This window comes from Trachypithecus francoisi, unplaced genomic scaffold (genome assembly GCF_009764315.1).
Source record: "Trachypithecus francoisi isolate TF-2019V2 unplaced genomic scaffold, Tfra_2.0 Lachesis_group2, whole genome shotgun sequence".
Taxonomy (NCBI): Eukaryota; Metazoa; Chordata; class Mammalia; order Primates; family Cercopithecidae; genus Trachypithecus; species Trachypithecus francoisi.
This window is the reverse complement of record NW_022681465.1, coordinates 109,152,204-109,172,453: the sequence shown is the minus strand read 5'-3', so window position 1 is coordinate 109,172,453 and position 20,250 is coordinate 109,152,204. Positions and strand designations below refer to the sequence as shown.

At 44.9% G+C, this 20,250-nt stretch overlaps 1 protein-coding gene and 1 pseudogene across 3 annotated transcripts in view; one reads left to right on the top strand and one right to left on the bottom strand.

Annotated features, from left to right (window-relative positions):
- LHFPL2 (LHFPL tetraspan subfamily member 2) overlaps window positions 1-20,250 on the top strand; it is a 166,181-nt gene that overhangs the window by 112,458 nt on the left and 33,473 nt on the right. The window lies entirely within an intron of this gene.
- On the bottom strand, window positions 13,257-13,733 carry LOC117065306 (annotated as a pseudogene). Its single transcript, XR_004429878.1, has one exon. The product of XR_004429878.1 is annotated as a 40S ribosomal protein S17-like (transcript).

Below are 20,250 nucleotides of genomic sequence, written 5' to 3'. Positions count from 1 at the left end.
TGTGAATTTTTTTTTTTTTTTTTTTTTTGAGGTGGAGTTTTGCTCGTTGCCCAGCCTGGAGTGAGCGCAGTGGCACGATCTCAGCTCACCGCAACCTCTGCCTCCCAGGTTCAAGCAATTCTCCTGCCTCTGCCTTCCCAGTCGCTGGGATTACAGGCATGTGCCACCATGCCTGGCTGATTTTGTATTTTAAGTAGAGATGGGATTTCTCCATGTTGGTCAGGCTGGTCTTGAACTCCCAACCTCAGGTGATCTGCCTGCTTCGGCCTCCCAAAGTGCTGGGATTACAGGCGTGAGCCACCATGCCTGGCCCATTGTGAATTTTTAAATTTTTGATTTTAAGAATATTGTATAATGAAGTATTATTTATCATGATTAAACCATTTTTGCACCCCCTTAAATTTTGTGCCTCTGCTGAGTCCTACTATATGCCAGGCCCAGCCATAGGTTCTGTTAAGGAAGAAGGGGAGAATGGGGATTGGGCAGGAACCTAGCAGTCTCTGCCAAGGAAATGTTACCCTCTGCTTACCCAAATCTTTGCATTGCTGGTGATGAAATGAGCAAACTTGTAGTTGAAGGGAGACCGTTGTCAAGGAAGGGGCTGTGGGGCATTCTTTCTGCCACCCAAGAACTGGTGAGAAACAATCCTAATCCTTCCAGAATAAACGTGCAGTCGTATCTTCATATTTGCATATGGAATTCTCTGGCAGGTACAGGTGCTGTTGGTGACCAAGGATGAGTTTGTGTGGTCAGAGTCTTATGGTCAGTTTGGGTCCATGTTGTAAAAGTGATTAATAAGGCCTGACCCAATAGGTACAGAGTCAGCAGCCATGGAGCGTGGAACTTCTGGGAAGAGCCACTGACTCACAAGGTCTTATCAGTTGCTATAGAACTCAGGGCAAATGACCTCACTACATGATGGGCCCTTTGGGGAAGGGAATAAATGAATAAATACATCATATCTAGGGAGAACTCACTCCCCAGCACCCTGTTCCATGTGTAGACAAATCTCTTGGGATGGCTGTTTATGGTTCAACCTGATTTCATGTGAACCTTCTTAGTGGTTATGCTTCTACAAGAAGTATTAGAGAAACAGTAGACTAAAGCCACATGTATATGTCAAACCAAAAATGGTTAATTTGCTGTTTTTAAATCCTAATGGTATAATTTGATTATTGGAGACATAAGTTAGAATTTTTTCATAACTTTTAACAGTCACTTTGTATTTCAGAGAAACTCATTTTTTAAATTTAAAAATTTTTAAAAAAGTTTTACTGATGATGTTTAGCTATGAATTGGAGTGTCCTTGAGTAATTTACTAAAAATAATGTGCCTAATGGATCTTATGGCTTAACTTGGCATGGACAAAATGGCATTTGCCCAATCTTCTGTTCTGGGAACTAGTTTATTTTCTCCCCCTTCTTCTCGTTTCCACAAATTTGGTCTTGCAGGTAAATTATATTGTAATTTTTTATAAGTTGTAAATCAGTTAATACTTGAAATAAAAAGACAAATGCTGTTGGAAGAGTTGGTACATTCATGAGCCTGATCTTTGCAAAGATATTAAAAAACATTTTGTGGGGATGATTCACAACCTAATGCTTTTATAAATTCTTGCATTGCACAAATTCATGATTCAGTCTGTCAGATGATTTCCTTCCTTGAGACTCTCTAATATTGCAAGAATTCAGTGATTTGTTTCACAAATTCTTTCATCTGTCTTGTCATGTAATGCTTTCTGTTTTAAAAAGTGTGAGCATTTTCTTATGCAGTTACATGCCAACCTCGCTGCATGGCCTGGCTCCATCCTGCACCAACCCGCTGTTACTGCTAGACTGCAAAATGCTTTCCAGAGGCCATCTGTGGCTTCATGCTTCAGGGAAATGTGTTATACTTTATCTCTGCTTTTCAACCTTTCACAGGAATACTGTGACAGTAAAGCGAGGTCACCAGTAAGAGTCCTTTTCAGTTCTTATGAAGACATTTGCTACAGGATTCCAGGTGTTGGTCTGGGCAAACTTTTAATTCTTACGATGTATTTAGAAATAGGTTCTCACTCTGTTGCTCAGGCTGGAGTGTAGTGGCACAATCATTGCTCACTGCAGCCTTGAACCCCTGGCTCAAGCCATCCTCCCACCTCAGCTTCCTGTGTAGCTGGGACCACAGGTGCATGCCACCATGTCTGGCTAATTAATTTTTTGTTTTGTTTTTTGTTTTTTTTGCAGAGACGTGGTCTTGTTATGTTTCCCAGGCTGTTGAACGCCTGGCCTCAAGCAATCCTTGTTTCAGCCTCTCAAAGTGCTGGGATTACAGGCATAAACTACCATACCTGGCAAAACTTGTAAAGTGTGAAAATACTTGCGTTTGACAGGGCTCTGCCAATTAACATTTGGCTTTCAAAAAACAAGCTGTTTTTATCTGTTAGCATTAGGCTGGTTAAAATAGACGTATCTTGGTTGTCGGTATTTATTAACATCTTTTGAATGGGGATGCTTGTGACTGTGTCGGGTGTTGAAGGGAATGCTCTGTATTTACAGATACACTTAAATGGCCAGTGCCTCAGTTTCCTATTTGTGAAACATAATAGCACCTACCTGCCAGCTGTGAGGGAGTTAAGGGCAGTGCATTTAGCGGGTACACATATTTCACTGGGCCTGCTGCTCTGGCAGGGCCTCTAAATGGCATCATCATTGTTAGTTATTGCTGCAGAAACACATTCTATAATCAGTGTACAAACACGGCAATGAGTTAATATGAATACAGTAAAGCAGCGGTCCCCAACCTTTTTGGCACCAGGGACCTGTTTCGTGGAAGACAATTTTTCTATGTATGGTGGGGTGGGATGGTTTCAGGATGAAACTGTCTCAGATCATCAGGCATTAGATTCTCATAAGCAGCCTGCAACCTAGATCCCTTGCACACACAGTTCACAACAGGGTTTGTGCTCCTATGAGAATCTCATACCACTGCTGATCTGACAGGAGGCGGAGCCCAGGTGGTCATTCTGGCTCGCCATCACTCACCTCCTGCTGTGCGGCCCACATCCTAACAGGTCACAGACCAGTGCTGGTTCGTGGCCTGGGGGTTGGGGACCCTCCCCGCGATAAAGGACAGTCTTAGAGCGTAAAATGGAGAGTGTGCCAGCAGAGTTGAGTTAGAACAATAGAACTTGGAAGCCCATAGCAGGTACAGTTCTGTGACTAAATGCCCACATGAAATGTGTTGGTTTCAGCATTTCAGTATTGTTTTATGTTGCTGGGAGCACAGTTAAGCCAAAGAGAGATCCAATGTTAGACAGAGAGTGGTGGTTCAGAAATGGAAAATAGCTGGCAGCTCCAGGTTCAGAAAATCGAGGAAGGTTATCAGAACTGAGAAACGAGAAATAGACAGTAGAGATAGATGGCTATTGGATGTTACTCTTAATCGTTTACACTCCTCAGGATTCAGAAGGAGTTGTGTTGCTGACTTCATGTTCTTATCCAGGCAGTTCAGTAAATGTCATGTATCTGAATAAATAAAGCTTGGGGTAGGGTGGGGACCAAGATGGGTAGCTAATTTTCCCAGCTGAATGATGATGTTTAGTCTGTCTTTTGCTGGAACTAGAAACTGTTGTAATATTAAAAGTTGAAAATTTCACAATATTTCTTTTTCTTTGTGAAGTAAAATCTGAAATCCTTCATCCCTTGACTTCATTATAAGTGCAGTGAAACTGGCCTTCTAGATCTGTTTCCAGTCAGAGGACTTTATATACAAAGTTTGTGAACACGAAAGGGTCTGGTGAAATAACGAGATGGGAGGCTGGTCCAAATTTCTCATCCTTCTGAGTTAAAAGTTGTTCTGAGCAGCAGCTGTCGACTTTACCACCCAGGGGGCAATCTGCAAGTCAGGTTGCCATTTATTAGCCTTCTTTACTTCTAGGCTCTCAGTGACTTCTCATTTGAACTTCTGGAAAAAAAAAAAAAAACTCATCAGCATTAAGAGCTTTCCCGAAGCTTGGTCTTCAGAGTCTTGCTTCCTGATTTCCAGACAGAACTGAGTTAAAAACATAGTAACTGGGTTCGTTTGTTTTCCTGTCTCCAAGGCGTTTGGCCCCATGTTAATCCTCCCCGCCGAGGCGGGAGAGGAACACTTAGTCACTCACACTGCTCACTGACATGAGCCAGCGATGGAAACGGTGACTTGACAAAGTGCTGGCCGGGGAAATGGAGTTCTCCCTCAAGCAGGACCAAATATTTCCCAAATTAATTCTGACAAAGCGAATTTAACATTCAACCTTCTGGAGTTTCTCAGAATAGTTTAGGGTATTTTAAGTCAACTCTGTATTTGTTGCCTGTTATTCAAATTTCTAACCTCAACTACCTGTTGGGTCCTGCTACCTTGACATCAAATAGTTTTCTTTTCCAAGTTGGGCTATGGATGTTTTTATCTTGTGAAAATTCCCTGGGAAAGTGAGGCCACAGTGATGTCTGTGATTGGATGTTGGGGTCACATGGAGGGTGCTGTGTCACCTTCAGGAAAGAGTGGAGGGCTGTCTTGTCTTCCTCATTTGGTTTTTGAAGTGCATTCAATTGACAGTAACATAATAATAGCATATCATGGTAAAAAATCGCTCACCTCCACTGGGTTTTTGTGTGGACCCAACTTAGGCTCAGAAGATTACAGATGGTTGGGGTGCATTGTGGAATGTTAAAGTGTGCAGCCTTAAGCGCTAGGCACAAGCCCACTACTATTCTGGGTGATTTAATTTACTTTGATGAGGAAGGAACGATTTGGTGCATTTGAATGACAGAATAGATAACTGCATATCGCTGGGATGTAAGTATAACATGGGTCCAGAAGAAGACCGCAAAGACAGTATTTCAGTAAATGCTGCCAGGCTTTGTCTCACAAAGACTGGGTTGTATTTTTGAATGGCTAACTAGGAGGTATTTTCTTTTATTTATTTATTTATTATTATTATACTTTAAGTTCTAGGGTACATGTGCATAATGTGCAGGTTTGTTACATATGTATACTTGTGCCATGTTGGTGTGCTGCACCCATCAACTCGTCAGCACCCATCAACTCGTCCTTTACATCAGGTATAACTCAGAATGCAATCCCTCCCAGTATTTTCAATTTAATGTTGCATTCGCTGTGACTCAGAAAGTCAAGATGATTGTTTTTAACAGCTTATTTCAGACCTTAGCTACCAGAAAAAGTGATTGACTATTTCTAAACCCAAGGAGGTTTGAGTGCTGATTGACTCACAGTATTTGTGTTCCGATGAGTCTGTCCGCACCCAGCCTGTATGTGACACACAAACTCGGAGTGTGGGGTGGAGTGGCGAGGCAAGAAAACGGAGTGCTCTGGAGAGTGGTGGGGTGGGCCAGGGCTGCAGAGACCAGCAGAAGAGGCAGAGAGGGGGGCTTTGTTCGTTTCCCACTGAGGGGCCGAGGAACAGCTAGTGGGAGAGACCTAGGTTTGAAGCCGCTGGCACGGGACTTGGGGAGGCTGGGGTGGCTCTGCTCCCTTCTTCAGCAGGCTCAGGTTTTGACAGGAAGAAGGTGGAAGGCAGTGCTTGGCCAGAGAGGAGGCTCTACCATGCTCACACTTTCCTGCTTCTTTGGTGTTGAGCCATATTCTTCTTAGCTCCTTCACAACTGCCCTCGGCACCTTGCAGTGGCTGTTTTCAGCTGTTTAGATACTCCCCAGCTCTCACTGTGGTATCCTATTCCCAAATGCAGCGTGTTTATTTTAACTTGTGTCTTCAAGCAGCTTTTAGAAGGTGCACACTTTTTGCCTTTTCCTCTTTGTGTCGGGATAGTTCTCCTTAGTCTGTAGCCATTTTCCCACTTCATCTCTTTTCTCTTTATTCCTACTCCCCCCTTTATCCTCCAAGGGATGAAAACAACTTGATTTTTTATCAAGGTGAGTGTTAATAAGTGGCCGTGTGTTTCTAACACACTAGCCATGTGTGCCCCGTACAGACTGCTTAGATGTGAGCTGTGTGGGCGTTCGTTCTTATTAATGACCCCATGAATGACCTGCTCAATTCATTTTTCCAAGGTTATGGATCTGCGACTCTCTTCTTTAACCATTACCGTTGCTACCATTTACTGAATGCGTACTCTGTGCATTACAATGCTTGGTGCAAAGCACTTTACATGTATTCTCGCATTTAGTCTTCATCTCTACCCTGTAAGATATCCTCCTTTTATAGCTGGGGAAATGGAGGTCTAGGGAGGTTAGTGATTGTCCTGCTTTATTCTGCCAGTGTGTCCTGTAGTCAGCACTTGACCTCCATCTCAGGTCCTGGGTCTCAACCCCAAGCGAGTACCTTCTGGAGCAGAATTGTCCCCTGGGGATATTCAGCAATGTCTAAAGACATTGTTTTTGGCCTCCACTGAGAGAGCACTCCTGGCATACAGTGGGGAGAAGCTAGGAATGCTGCTAACCATCCTTCAGTTTATAGGACCAGCCCCTACAGCAAAGAATTATCCAGCTCCAAGTGTTAGAAGTACTGAAGCTCAGAAATGCTGTTATATCTAGAAACCTTTACCTTTAATAACCAAGGGCTACCAAGTATTAAATAGCCACACAATGTTCTGAAGTTTTAATTATTTCAAGAAGTATTTATTGTTTGCGTAGTTTCAGACATTTAAAAAACACTCAATAGGGAAAGAAATATGTAACTGTTTCCAAAGAGAAAACATTTAATGAGATTCCCAACTTTTGAGATTCTGAGAATTTCTAACTTTTTTTTTTTTTTTTTTTGAGACAGGGTCACATTCTGTGCCCCAGGCTGGAGTGCAGTGGTGCAATCTTGGCTCACTGCAAACTCCACCTTCCGAGTTCAAGCGATTCTCGTGCCTCAGCCTCCTGAGCAGCTGGGGCTACAGGTGCCCACCACTATGCCCAGCTAATTTTTGTATTTTTAGTAGAGATGGGGTTTCACCATGTTGTGCAGGCAGATCTTGAACTCCTGGGCTCAAGTGATCCGCCTGCCCTAGCCTCCCAAAGTGCTGGGGTTACAGGCGTGAGCCACTGCGCCTGGCCGGATTTCTAACAATTCTTATACCTCCGTTGTGATATTATTGGAACAGAGCATGACATTTGAATAATTACGCCAGACATTTTTTGATTCCCATTTAGAAGCTATATACACATAAATTCTCGCTAGATGTCAGTAGGAAATTTTAAAATTGTGAAACTTGGTGTCTTGGGCTTATTTGGGTCCCATGAGTGAGTGTGCCCCAGAACCTCACTGAGCAGCTCAAGGGAAAAGGCCGTGAGGCTGAGGAGCATAACCTGGGCGCAAGGTGAGAAAGGCTTGGGTTTTCCTGAGAACGAGGCTGGGTGTGGGTTCTGTGTGGAGCAAGCCTTATCGCCTTAATGACAACCTTCTGTTTCTGTTTCTGTTTCTAGTCATGTGCTCAGCCCCTCTGCTCATCAGGTAAAACCGAGTGTTCCCAGTTGGAGAAGTTTAAGGTCTTCCTGTTTGTCTGAACTCCTGGCAGTGAAAACAGACATCTGTGCATTGTCCGGCTCGTTTCCTTCCCCCCAGCCCCCTGCCCGGCCCCTCCACAGCATCTACACCATTGTATTGTTCACATTCTTCCTTATCTTGACCTTGTGCTAACTGCCTGTTTATTGTAATGACTCCTCAGATAAAGTACTGCTTGGGACTTTTTAAATTAAATGTTCGGGGTTGAGAAATTGAGAATCCAGCTAAAAAGCAGCACACAACATTTTGAAGTGTATCTCGGGCCACGGCAAGACTGACTTCAGTTCCTCCTGGACTCGTTACTTCTTTTTAGGGGGAAATGCTTGTTTTTCAGGGTGTGACTGTCAGTGACAGCCACTGGCCCCTGTGGGCCATTGCCACCCTCATTCTGTCCTTGCCCTTGCCTTCTAGGACCATCCCCCTTCATTCTTCATCCTTGGTAGGTTGTCTGTCTGGCAGGTTGTCTCTTGTCCTCTGTCTCTTTGGCAGATGAACCCCCTTTTGCCTGTCTCGGGCAGATCGCATCCCCAGGGTACATCCTGGTCCTCTGGCCTTCTTCTACACCCTCACCGTGGGGGAGCTCCATCCCATCCCGGGCTTTCTGTAGTCTGAGAGCTCCCAAGTCTCCTGAGTGCCTAACATACTTAAAGTAGTTCAGGGTCATTCTCGTTCCTCGTAAACCATTATAAAAAGTTCACAAATAATCCTGTGAGTTAAAAAGTGAATTTGAATGGGTATGAGGGACTGTGAGAACACAAGGTGAGTTTTCATTTTTCTGTTTGAAATTTGTCATAGTATATAGCTCGCAGATATGCCTGGGTTAAAAAATCACTCGGCCCTTCATTTTCCATTTTTACTTGCAGAAATACACACAAACACCACAGACACACACGTGCACACACCAGAAACGGGTTATCAGCCACTTCTGTCTTGCTGAGAACATAAGCCATGTCAGCATGGTCCAACCCTTTTGATTTCTATTAAGAAGTGTTTTTGTGTAACCATCTGGGGTTATACAACAGACGCAGAAAAACTTCAACCCTTTTTTCCCCCCAACTACAACTCTCCCATTTGAATTAACCATCTGTTTACTTCCCAGATATTATATCCCTGATGAGACCTTATCTTGGTTTTCTCAAGATTCTCACCCCTTGGTCCTGCCCTACCCACCTCAGGGCACTGCGTTCTTAGTGACCTAGTTATGGTCTTCAGTGGCTCAGGTGTTTATTATATCTGTGTATTTCCTGATTCCAGTGTTAATAACAGTTTCTGGAGGGCAGTAAGAGTATCGTCAGGTTTCCTTGCCTGCCTTCCCTCTCCGCCCCCATTGTCCAGTACTTCAACCTTGGACAATCAGTTGTGAACAAGGTATTGGTTCTAGAGGTGTCTGGATTGCCTTACCACTTTAGAACTTCAGTGCTTGGTTTGATGAAAGTTGGCTGCAGTAATCACAGTGATAAACAGGTGTCAGCAAATGTATATTAATGTGAATTCTCTGGTTTGGGAGGTCAGCAATATGAGAGACTCCTTTTTAATTTTTTTTTTTTTTTTTTTGAGACAGAGTCTCACTCTTGTCACCCAGGCTGAAGTGCAATGCGCAATCTCGGCTCACTGCAACCTCAGCCTCCTGGATTCAAGCGATTCTCATGCCTCAGCCTCCTGAGTAGCTGAGACTACAGGTGTCTGCCACCATGCCCAGCTAAATTTTTGTTTTTTCAGTAGAGACAGGGTTTTGCCATGTTGGTCAGGCTGGTCTTGAACTCCTGAGCTCAGGTGATCCACCTGCTTCAGCCTCCCTAAGTGCTAGGATTACAGCTGTGAGCCAACATGCCTGGCCAATGTGACTCCTTTTTAAGTGCTTTAGTTTTAGCTGATGTTTAATGAGTATTATTTTAAAGTAGCATGAGGTTTAGTGAGAAGAGAAGAAAAAGCAAATATTCTGGGTTCTGGGAAAAATTATTTTTGCAGAATTGACACAGCTTCACCTGTTACCTCAGAAATCCATCAGGCCTGTTAAGAGCCTGGGCCCTTGGTTTCCTGGGGTGGGAGGAGGGGTCACATCTGCACACAGCATAGAGTTATTGCTCTCCTCCGCATGGCCAGCCTTAGAAGGTCCGCTTTTTCATTCCCGCCCATATCACAAAGGCCTGAGATGGTTCAGCACTTCTTTTTATGAATGGCCATCTCTGCTAAAGGGCAGATTGGAGCAAAAGTCAGGAAATTAGGAGGAGTGAAAGTGGACGTGTTTGGGTCATTCTTGTTGTTGACATAGCTTTATTCTCACAACCCAAGCTTTCAGCTGACCTGTCAATTTAAGATGTGCGTGGCTGACTGCCAAGTAATTTAGCTTATCAGAACCTCTCACCCCTGACCTTTGCTATTGGTGATTATCATCATAATCAGATCAGTTTTACTGAACCTTATAAAATACTGCCTTTGACAGCATGGGAGCCAAAATTTTCTTAAAATTTAAATCTATCCATGGTGTTATTGATAATGCCAAATAAAATTACAAATCACTTTAAATTAATGTCAGCTCAGTAGCTTCATCACCAGAATATTGGGTTGGAGTATTAGATTTTAAAACATCATTTGAATCATTTAGTTGATAACAAAACAAGACATTTTGTTAGATCATTAATAAATATACTCATCAGAAATTGCCCCTGGATAGATGTAAATTGGCCTTCTGGGGCCATTTATAACTGATGAGAGAATTGTACTGCTTGATTTTAATAATTCACTGAGGAATGGAGATAAATAGCAAATGTTAATTTTGTAGGACAGTTTCATACAGTTTATGTTTTGAGATGAAAGGGATATGACTTCTGACTCTTGCCTGAAACTAAGTCACTTAAAAAGGAGTCTCCCATAGTGCTGGCTGTTTTCAGCTTTAGAATTCCAATTGATATGTACGTGTTAATCAGTTGGCACATTTCTTGACATATGTAAGAAAGCAAAATAGAAATCCTTTTAAAAATGGTTAAAACTTTGTATTCTGCCATGTTCTTTGGCGTACAGCTATCAAATTGTTAATGATTCCAAGCATTTTACTTGTCTGAAACAGGAAGCAAAAGTATATCAGAAAGGAACAGTTGGTAATTTTTCAAAACTGAGTAAGGGTCCTTTAAAGGCAGGGTCCATCTCTGCGGCCCAGGGCAGGGGTGGCCTCATTTTTAAGTTAGCCCAAAGACCGGAGTGGGGAATGCTCTACCATATTCTCAAGAATAGAAGTCAGAGTTAGGTTCTCCCACCCCAGGAAAACAAACAAACATATGAGCAGAAGAGGGAGCCAGGCCACCCACACCCTTGGCCAGGGCCCTGGGCCAGCCCCTTGTGTAGTGCCCACAGGTGTGCCACGGCCATGCTCAGCTCTCCATCAGCCACAGCTGTCCCTTGCCATGCCTGGTAACCTGTGGGGTCTCCCCCTCTTCCTTCCACCCAGAGACCTCCCTCTCCAGAGGAGCAGGTCTTATGGAGCCATCTGCTCTGGGAGGAGCCTCTAGTCTGGGAGAAGGTAGAAGAGGTGGTCATATGCTTGAAATGACTTGACTTTTGGAGCTGAAAGTGACAGTGGTGATCTGCAAGTCCAGCGCCTTCACTTTGGGCCTGAGACATTGAAGCCAGAGTAGGCAGTGGAGCCTTGTGAGGTCACACACCTATTAGCCGAGAGCCGAGCCTGGGTCGGACCCATGTTTGCCTGCCTGCCTGCCTGGTGGTCTTTTTCCCTTGCCTATTACTTTGCCATTAGACAAATTTCCTTCTACAGAGAGTTAGAATGATAATAGAAGGTGTTTTTGTGGCCTTGGGGAGATAAACAGCAGAAAAATAAATGTTGACCAATATGATGGTAATAGTAATGATTCCTGCTATGTCTTGGTACCTGCAATTATGCCTGACCCTCCGTGCACAGTTTTTGTGTTCCACCCAAAAAGTGTGGCAGCGACTTTCCTTACCCCTACTTTAGAGATGAGGAAACCATCCTTAGAGAGGTGACGTTTATTGCCCAAAGACACAGAGCTAGTTAATGCTAGAGCGTGATTTATAGCACTGAAGCAGGTCCAGCCCTGTGTCACATCCTTTCTGCCACACAACTCCTTTTCCAGGGGGAAATTAGTATTTGAAGGAAAGGCTAATTGCCTACCTGCCAGACGGGCTCCAGAACCTGAAGATCTAAAGTGGCAAAAGGAGTGCCTGAGACACGGCCCCAGAAGTGGTCGTGTTTATGCCGGGTCAAGGGACAGGGAGGCTGGATCCTGTTGCAGGGGGATAGTCCACATGGATGGAGTGCTTGCCATGTGCTAAGTGCTGTTCTAAGCTTAATGTTTATTTTAACTTAGTTGATGCTCACAACATCCCTATGTGGTAGGCTATTACTCCATTTTACAGACACAGGAACTGAGGAACATGGGCCCAATTTCACCTAAGGTTACTACTGAGGACCTGGTAGAACCAGAGTTCAGATGAAGAGTCTGCCTCCAGACTGAGTCATTCTTACATGCTGCCTTTCTGGATGAGCCCCTTGCCCTGGAGGGGTGGAGGCAAGGGGTTTTGTCCTGTGTACCCTTCGTGAAGCCTGACAGATCCTCCCCAGAGGCAGATTCTGGCTGTTGCCATGTTGTACTGGAACCCAGAATTATCAGCCACCCACTTGTGGGGCACAGAGAAAAGGAACTTCTTGCGAGGCCTGAGGTGATCAGGGCTGTGAGAAATGGTTTGCTGTGATGAGGTCTGTCCTAACCACCTCAAAGAAGTATCTGTCAGCACCCCAGGGACAGGCTCCTTTTTATCACCTAACCAAAATCCAGTCTATTTCCTCTTCTGTGGATTCCCCCAGGCTCTCTTGTCTCGCGTCTCTCTCTTACGGAGGGCTGTGTGGGTTCTCAGTGGTCATCTTCTCCAGCCTGGCTCACGCTGGGGAGCAAGGTAGCTGAAGCCCCTGGGAGTCCATAGCACTGGGCATGGAATGGGACAGGCTTCCTTTGCCCACCTTGTTTAGCAGCCCATTCAGGTGAGCACCTGGGGAACAGGGAGTTGGGAAGCATCTCTTATAGAAATGACCTAAAGCCATTTCTGCCCCAGCCTTTTGCTTTGTGTTTAAGAGGCCTGGTTTCCTGACACATACTGCTTCTGGGACATCCAGCTGAACTTTATCTCTGTTTACTATGCCTCACTATTGTTAGAAGCTACAATCGTAAGTCCCTCTTCCCAGAAAGAGGACACTGGGATCATATGAACAAGTGCAAGAGTTCAGACTTTTAAAAAGGAGTTTTTCTGTGACCATCTTGAACTTTGAGCGTGCAGTGACTTCATCTGGGCTGCAGTGAGGAACACTCACTGGGCCACCTCCTCCCAGCTGGCACATTCCTGAGTCATGACACCGGCTCAGTCCTGCAGGCCGGGCTGCTGCCCAGAGTGGAAGGATCATTCTGTATTGGAAAGTACCTAGGGCTGCTGGCAGCCGCGCATCACGCTCACATTCCCCTGAGGAGTGTGCATCCCTCTGGAAGCTGCACTGAAGCCCATCTGTTTTCAAAGCGTAGTATGAATCCTAAATCTTTGGGGAATTCCTATAGTTAATGAATGGAGAAAGTATAAACCTTTCTACAGTTTCAAATGTGGCATTCTCATTAGGGAAAGTTGGAAAACCCTGGGTACCTTGATCCCTGGCCACAGGTGATCCGCCTGCCTTGGCCTCCCAAGGTGTTGGGATTATAGGTGTGAGCCACTGTACCCAGCCTGTTACTTTTCTTTTTTCTTTTTTTTTTTGGCTGTTGTCCCAGATTTATTGAAAATAATATAGCACTGCAGAAAAAATTCAAACAGGTCCCCGAGGTGTTTTGAAATTCATCCCAACTGTAGGCTGAGTGACCTGCAGGTTGGACAGACTGCCGAAGTCCAAAAGCTTCAGCATTTCCTTAGTGTCAGGATCTACTTCAATGATCTCCTGATCCAGGCTGAGACCTCAGGAACGTAATTGTCTCTCCTTCTCTCTCTCCTCCTGCAGCTTGATGGAGATACCTCTTACAGGGCCTCTCTGAATCCGCTTCATCAGATGGGTGACATAGCCTGCTATCTTGTTGCGGAGCTTCTTGCTGGGGATAATGGCGATCTCCTCGCACACGCGCTTGTTCATGTGGAAGTTGTTACACAGGCGCATGTAGTACTTCTCTATGATGACCCAGGCCGCCTTCTTCACGGTTTTGGTGCGAACGCGGCCCATGTTGGCGGGTCCTTGGTAAAAGAGGAAACCTACTTTTCTTAATTAAAACTCTCTTATCCTGAGAAGACGCAAGAGGTTCACTTTAAGATGTATATTTTGCCTAATATCACAGAATTCATTATAAGCTTGAAAAACATCTTTCATTTAAAATTCCTATAAAGCAGTGGCATTAAAAGGCAGCTCCTGAAATTCAAGTTTTAATTTCATGTAAACAAATTGAAAATGCTTTCAACCCCATGGTCTGTACAGGCATAGGCATATGACCCCGGCTTAAGGGATCTGGACTACATCAGATTTTAGTGTCTCCCTTAGAGGTTGTTTTGTTCAGCTCCTCCTGCCTGTTGGACAGACACATAAAGAAAGACTTGCCTAAAGAGCTTTTAGATGAGGACATTTGTAGAAATAGAGGGAAAACAAACATAAAATATGCAAGTGGGCTTTAGAAGAGAAGGAATCATTCAGAAAATAGGACCAGACAAGTGGACCTTCCATCTCTGGCTCTAGACGCTGATATGGTTGGGCTGTGTCCCCACCCAAATCTCATTTGAAATGTAGCTGCCATACTCCCCACGTGTCATGGGAGGGACCCAGTGGGAGATAATTGAATCATAGGGGCGGGTTTTTCCCATGCTGTTCTCATGATAGTCAGTAGTCTCACGAGATCTGCTGGTTTTATAAAGGGCAGTTCCTCTGCACATGCTTTCCTGCCTGCTGCCATGTAAGATGTACCTTTGCTCCTCATTTGCCTTCTGCCATGATTGTGAGGTCTCCCCAGCCATGTGGAACTGTGAGTCCATTAAACCTCTTTCCTTTATAGATTACCCAGTTTCGGGTATGTCTTTATTAGCAGCATGAGAACAGACTAATACAGATACCTCAGGATGGGATGGGGAAAATGGCCTCTCTAGAAATGGGTGCCCAAAGGTAGGTTAATTGGATACATGAGGAGTTGGAGTTGGCATCAAGAAAGAAACCTATGACTGGCCAGGGTGGGTGCATTAAACAACACACTTGACAGTGAGCATGGGGTCAGAGAGCTCACTGGAGTTCCCATGCCCAGAAGAAAAGAGACTTGTTCGGGTGTGTTTGGAGGGAGGGGCTGCCAGGCAGCTGAGAATGTCAGTAGTTTCAAGGGGAAGAGAAGCATCTTTTAAGAGGGGTCAGGTAAGAATCAGCAAGCCTGAAAATCTTATAGGTCTGCCTTGTAGGGTCCTTGAGATTCCCTGAGATGTGGGGAGGCCAAGGCCACCTGAGTACCTCCGGAGTGACCAGCCCAACTCTGGAGGAGCGGAGTTTGAAAGAAGCAGAAGCCATGTGGCCAACCGTTTAGTTTTCTGAACCTGCGTCTGGGCCCCTCAGGTGTAGGTGAAGAAAGGTAACAGTAATGAGCGGGGAGCCCCATTTTGCCATTCGCAGAATAGAGATTTCTGAAAACAGAAGTTAACTTTAGCATGTGATGCAGAGACCACCTGGGACCCCAGAAAAGACAGGCTCAAGGGCACGAGGTTCTGAGTCAGTCTGCCCTGGCTTCCGGGGCCCCAGGCTCTGTCATCCTATCATCTTGGACATCCAAACTAGCACGGCCTTTTTTAAAATGGAGAAAAACAACTAAAAATATATTTAATTTAGTAAATATTGTGAATGTCCAGATTATAGACATACTCATCAGAATAGACCTTTTAAAAATAGATCTTAAAAATCATCTTAAGTTGCTCCTATACATTCAAAATTGCCCTCTATGAGAAGCCCCCAGAGCAGGGTTTCTCGACATTGATGATACTGACGTTTGGGGCCAAGTAATTTTTATTTAGCAGCACCCTTGTCTACCAGATACCAGTAGCACACACCCCTACCCCTATAGCTGTGACAGCTCCAAATGCCTTTGGACATTGCCAAATGTCCCCTGCGGAGTTGGGATGGGGACAGAATTGCCCCTAATTGGGAACCATAGATGCAGAGTTTTCCCAGAAGTCAGAGATGGGATGGAGAAGAGGAGTCGATCGGAAGTTGAGCCAAGGAAATTGGCAAAAGCAGGAGGTGTTGAGCATATTTAGACTGTACCCTAAAGAATAATAGAATTGTTAGTGCATTTGGGTCCTCTTAAGTATAATCAAGATGTCTGGATTTCTGTAGTTAGTGTGTTTTACGGGGTGGCCAGAGAGTTTCAAAACCTCCTTTGGTACATTTTTTTTTTTTAAAGTCATGCAAGGTCCTGTGCTTTTTGTGCCAGCACTATCCTTCCAGTTCTGAAAGCTGCCTTTGTCCTCTGAGGAAAAGGACCTGAATGTTTGGGCAGATCGTTTCATGCTGTACAAGGATTATCAGACAACAGATGAGCTGGGAGAACAGCTGGTTTCCCTACAGTCACTGGGTCCTGTGACCTGGGAGGCATCATGAGCTGTGCAGGGGACAAGTGATCTGGCCCCTGGGTCTGTCCTGACTGAGCCAGGCCACACTCCTCCTGCCTCTGCTCTTTACCTCTCTTCCCCAATACCACGGAACTGACCTTTTCCACGCTGCCTCACAGTGGACTTTCTGTGAAAGGCTCTCCTGGGAGCTTGTAAGAAATGCAGATTCTGGCACCACCCAAAAAGTTTGAATCAATGGTTGGTTGGGGACCAGGAATGTACTTTTTGAAACAGGTAGCTGTCATTCTTCTCTGGGAGATGGTTCAGGAACCCACACTTTAAGAAGCAGCACTCTGGAGGGTCTTTCCAAGTCTTGGAAGGCAAAAGCACATACATTCTACTTCTCTTAATCCTCTCATCCTTGCAGAAGAAATGGGGATGGAGGCCATATTGCTGACCCTTGTGGGATTCATGTGTCTGAGGGAGACTGCAAGAATGAAAATAGAGATCAGCCAAGAATCTACCAGTCTAGCCTTTAGATGTCACTTCCAGTTTCTCTGAAATAGAGGATGGAGAACAAGTTGAAATGAAATCATGAGGAAATCGACAAATCCAGGTTGTTGAGTATTTTATAGGACAACTAGCCCAGTGTCTTCAAATAGTCAATGTCAGGGGGAAAATAATGGGGATGGGGTGGAATAGGTTGGGGTAGGAAGACTATCCTTGACTAAAAGAACCTAATCAAATGTATGAACCGTGATTGAGTCATGGTTTTAAGAAAATAGCTATTAAAAACAGGGCAGGGTAGGGAAATTTGAGTAGGAACTAGACTTTGGGTATAAGGGGATTATTGTCCATTCTCTTGAGTGTGCTAATCTTGTTGTGGTTATATAGGAAAATGTTCTTATTTTTAGGAGGTGTATGCTAAAGTATTTAGGGGTGAAGTGTCAAAACATCTGCAACTCATTTTCAGATATTTGAGAAAATGTGTGAGTGTGTATGCTATAGATTGATGGAACAGATATGGGAAAATGTTAACAAATGTTGAATCTGGGTGTTGGGTATGTGGGTGTTCGTTGTCTGTTCTTGCCAACTCATATCTATGTTTGAAAACGTTCATAATAAAGTTGAAAAACAGAACCAGGGTGAGTAAGCAAGGTAGTGTTCTTCAAAACATTGTTTGTCCTGGCCTCATTCTTTGGGTGTGCTATTCCCATCAGGATGGGGACTGAGGGCTTTTTGATGCCGCCTTGATTGACGTCCTTCCGGTGTCCCTCACTCTTTCCAGGTAGATGTGAGCTTTACTCCTGAGTTTCTGTCCAGGTGATCCAGCCGATGGGCACTGGGTGGTTCTGGCTTCACATGTACTTTCTTCCCTGCTGACAGCAGGAAGCTGCCAAAGACAGACCTGGGATTTAAGGGACAAACCCCGGCTCAGCTCTGCTGAGGACCTTCACTCTACCTTTTCAAATTAGGGCTCTGGGAAGAATCCGTACACAGGACTGACTCCCACGGACCAGCCATTTAGAAACTCCTCTTTGCTCCCTATTCTATGGTATTAATGTAGGTTTCTGCAGGATTCTCATTTGTCTTTTTTTTTTTTTTTAAGTGAAGAGGCTTTACTTTGCACACCTTTGTGCCAGTCATCATTTTCTGAACATCAAGAGGGCTGTCTAGATTATCCACAATCACCAGGGATGCAGTAGTAAGGTCAGGTGTTCTCGAAGGGAAGCGTATTTAGTGGCCCATGGAGAGAAGTCGTTTACGTAGAATGGCAGTGAGGGCCTGGTTTATGAAGTGGACTTTGTGGAAGCAGGCGTTATGGTTAATAGCAACGGATGCCAGGCCGAGGAGGGCTGTGCGTCATATCCCTGTGGTTAACAGAGTTCTGTCATGAGGATCTCTTTCCGCTTTGATACAGATGTCTCAGTAGGTACCTGCCTTTCAGTGCACTTAGCCAAACTGGTACACTTCACAGAGCACAGACCATTGCAGAAGCCCCCTGCTGCACTTCGAGATGGTCCCTTGTCCTGCCACCCTAAGAACTTTGCTTGCAGCCTCTATTAGTCCGTTTTTACACTGCTGATAAAGACACACCCGAGACTGGGTAATTGATAAAGAAACAGAGGTTTAATGGACTCCTCACAGTTCTGCGTGACTGGGAATGCCTCACAAACATGGTGGAAGGCAAAAGGCATGTCTTACATGGTGGCAGACAAGAGAGAATGAGAACCAAGCGAAAGAGGTTCCCCTTATAAAACCATCAGATCTCGTGAGACACATTCACTACCATGAGAACAGTAAGGGGGATCCACCCCCATGATTCCATTATCTTCCACCAGACCCCTCCCACAACACATGGGAATTATGGGAGTACAATTCAAATGAGATTTGGGTGGGGACACAGCCAAACCATATCACAGCCCCCAGGAAGCCTCAGTTTTAGTCAGCCTTGCATATCACAACTGTTCCTCTGATAGTAGCAGTTAGCAAACTTACTAGGGAGAACAGAGCATCTTTTCCCCCGTTGAAAAACAGAATAATGAAGCCCTCATCCCAGCCAATCTTGTGTGGGTGTGAGAATTTGGTGCAGTGAATGAGGAAATGTTTTAGCACAAAGGAGAGGGAACTATATTATTTTAACTTAAGCATGTGGATCCTTAAGCAATCCTGCCTTCAAATAGTTCTCAGGCATTTTGCTAAGCCCAGACGTCCCATCTTCTCCTCTGCTGAACTTTTACAGCCTTTTTCTTCAGATGCTGCAAACTAATTGCATTCCTCACTCTGAGCAGACCTTGCTGGCCAGGGCAGTGGACACTGGAGTAGTCATTAAGATACAAGTCACCTGAGAGGTTGTAGGAGCCCTGCAGTTCTGCCGGAGGACAAATATGAATGTTCTCATTGAAAAATTACATTCAGGCCGGGGCAATGGCACATGCCTGTAATCCCAGCACTTTGGGAGGCCAAGGTGGGTGGATCACCGGAGGTCACGAGTTTGAGACCAGCCTGACTAACATGGCGAAACCCCATCTCTACTAAAAAAAATTTAGCCAGGCATGGTCATGTGTGCTTGTAATCCCAGCTGCTCTGGATGCTGAGGCAGGAGAATTGCTTGAACCGGGGAGGCAGAGAGGTTGCAGTGAGCCAAGATCATGCCACTGCACTCCAGCCTGGGTGACTGAGTGAGACCCCATCTCAAAAAAAAAAAAAAGAAAGAAAGAAGAATTACATTTAACAGAAAAGGGATGGGACAGAGATTGGCTGGGCATAACTAAAATGGTTTTCTAATCAAATGGGAAGGCTTTATAGCTCTCAACAGGCTGCGATTGCCACCTGTGGACTCAAAGTATTTGTGAGCCTGGTGGGCACGTGCAGCCTCTCAGGGCCTCCTGGGAGTCTTTATGGCTCATTTTCTTGTTCTCTTTTAGAATGATCATTTTCATTATAAACAATCTCCTCTAAAGCCCTCAGTAACTTTTTTCTCAAAAGGCTTTCTATTTGGTAGTATCTGGAGGAGGAGCTGAGAATGAGTGAGTTGGAGTAGGATATACCTTATGGCTAAATGCTAATTTATCTCCACCAGGTGGACTGGCAGCTGAGTTAGGTAGTGGGGAAACAGGAAGACCAGGACTCTGCCCTTGAAGGCAGCCAGGAAAGTTTAGACATGAGTGACCTCGTCCATCTCTAAGTAGCCTGTGCTTAATGTTTTCTGTGTGCAGTGGCCAGGTTTCTGTAATCTACTGGCACCTCCACTGGATCAATAGTTGTCTGAACAGGGTCATCTATGTTACAGGAAAAGCTTCTGAGGGCAGGGAGTTGGTATTTGTTGAGCACTTACTCTGCCAGGCACTGTGTGGGTGCTTCAGTAGGTTCTTGTTCATTCCTTGCAACAATCTGGTGAGGTAGGCTACCCTTACCAGCTCAGACGAGGAAGCTCTGAGAAGTTAGACATGCACATGGTCAGTACTGGAGCTGGCTTTGGAACGCATACCTGATGGACTCCCTTCCCTTACCCAGCGCTCGGCACAGCACGGTGACACACGCACACACACCCTGACAATTGAGTGCATATGTTCCTAGTAGTGCACTAGCTGTGTCCCCAAAATAGCATCTTGTATAGCAACCACCATGATATGAGGATTTTAAAATACATCATGTTTCAAGGGATGGGTAGATCACATGCTAACTAGGAA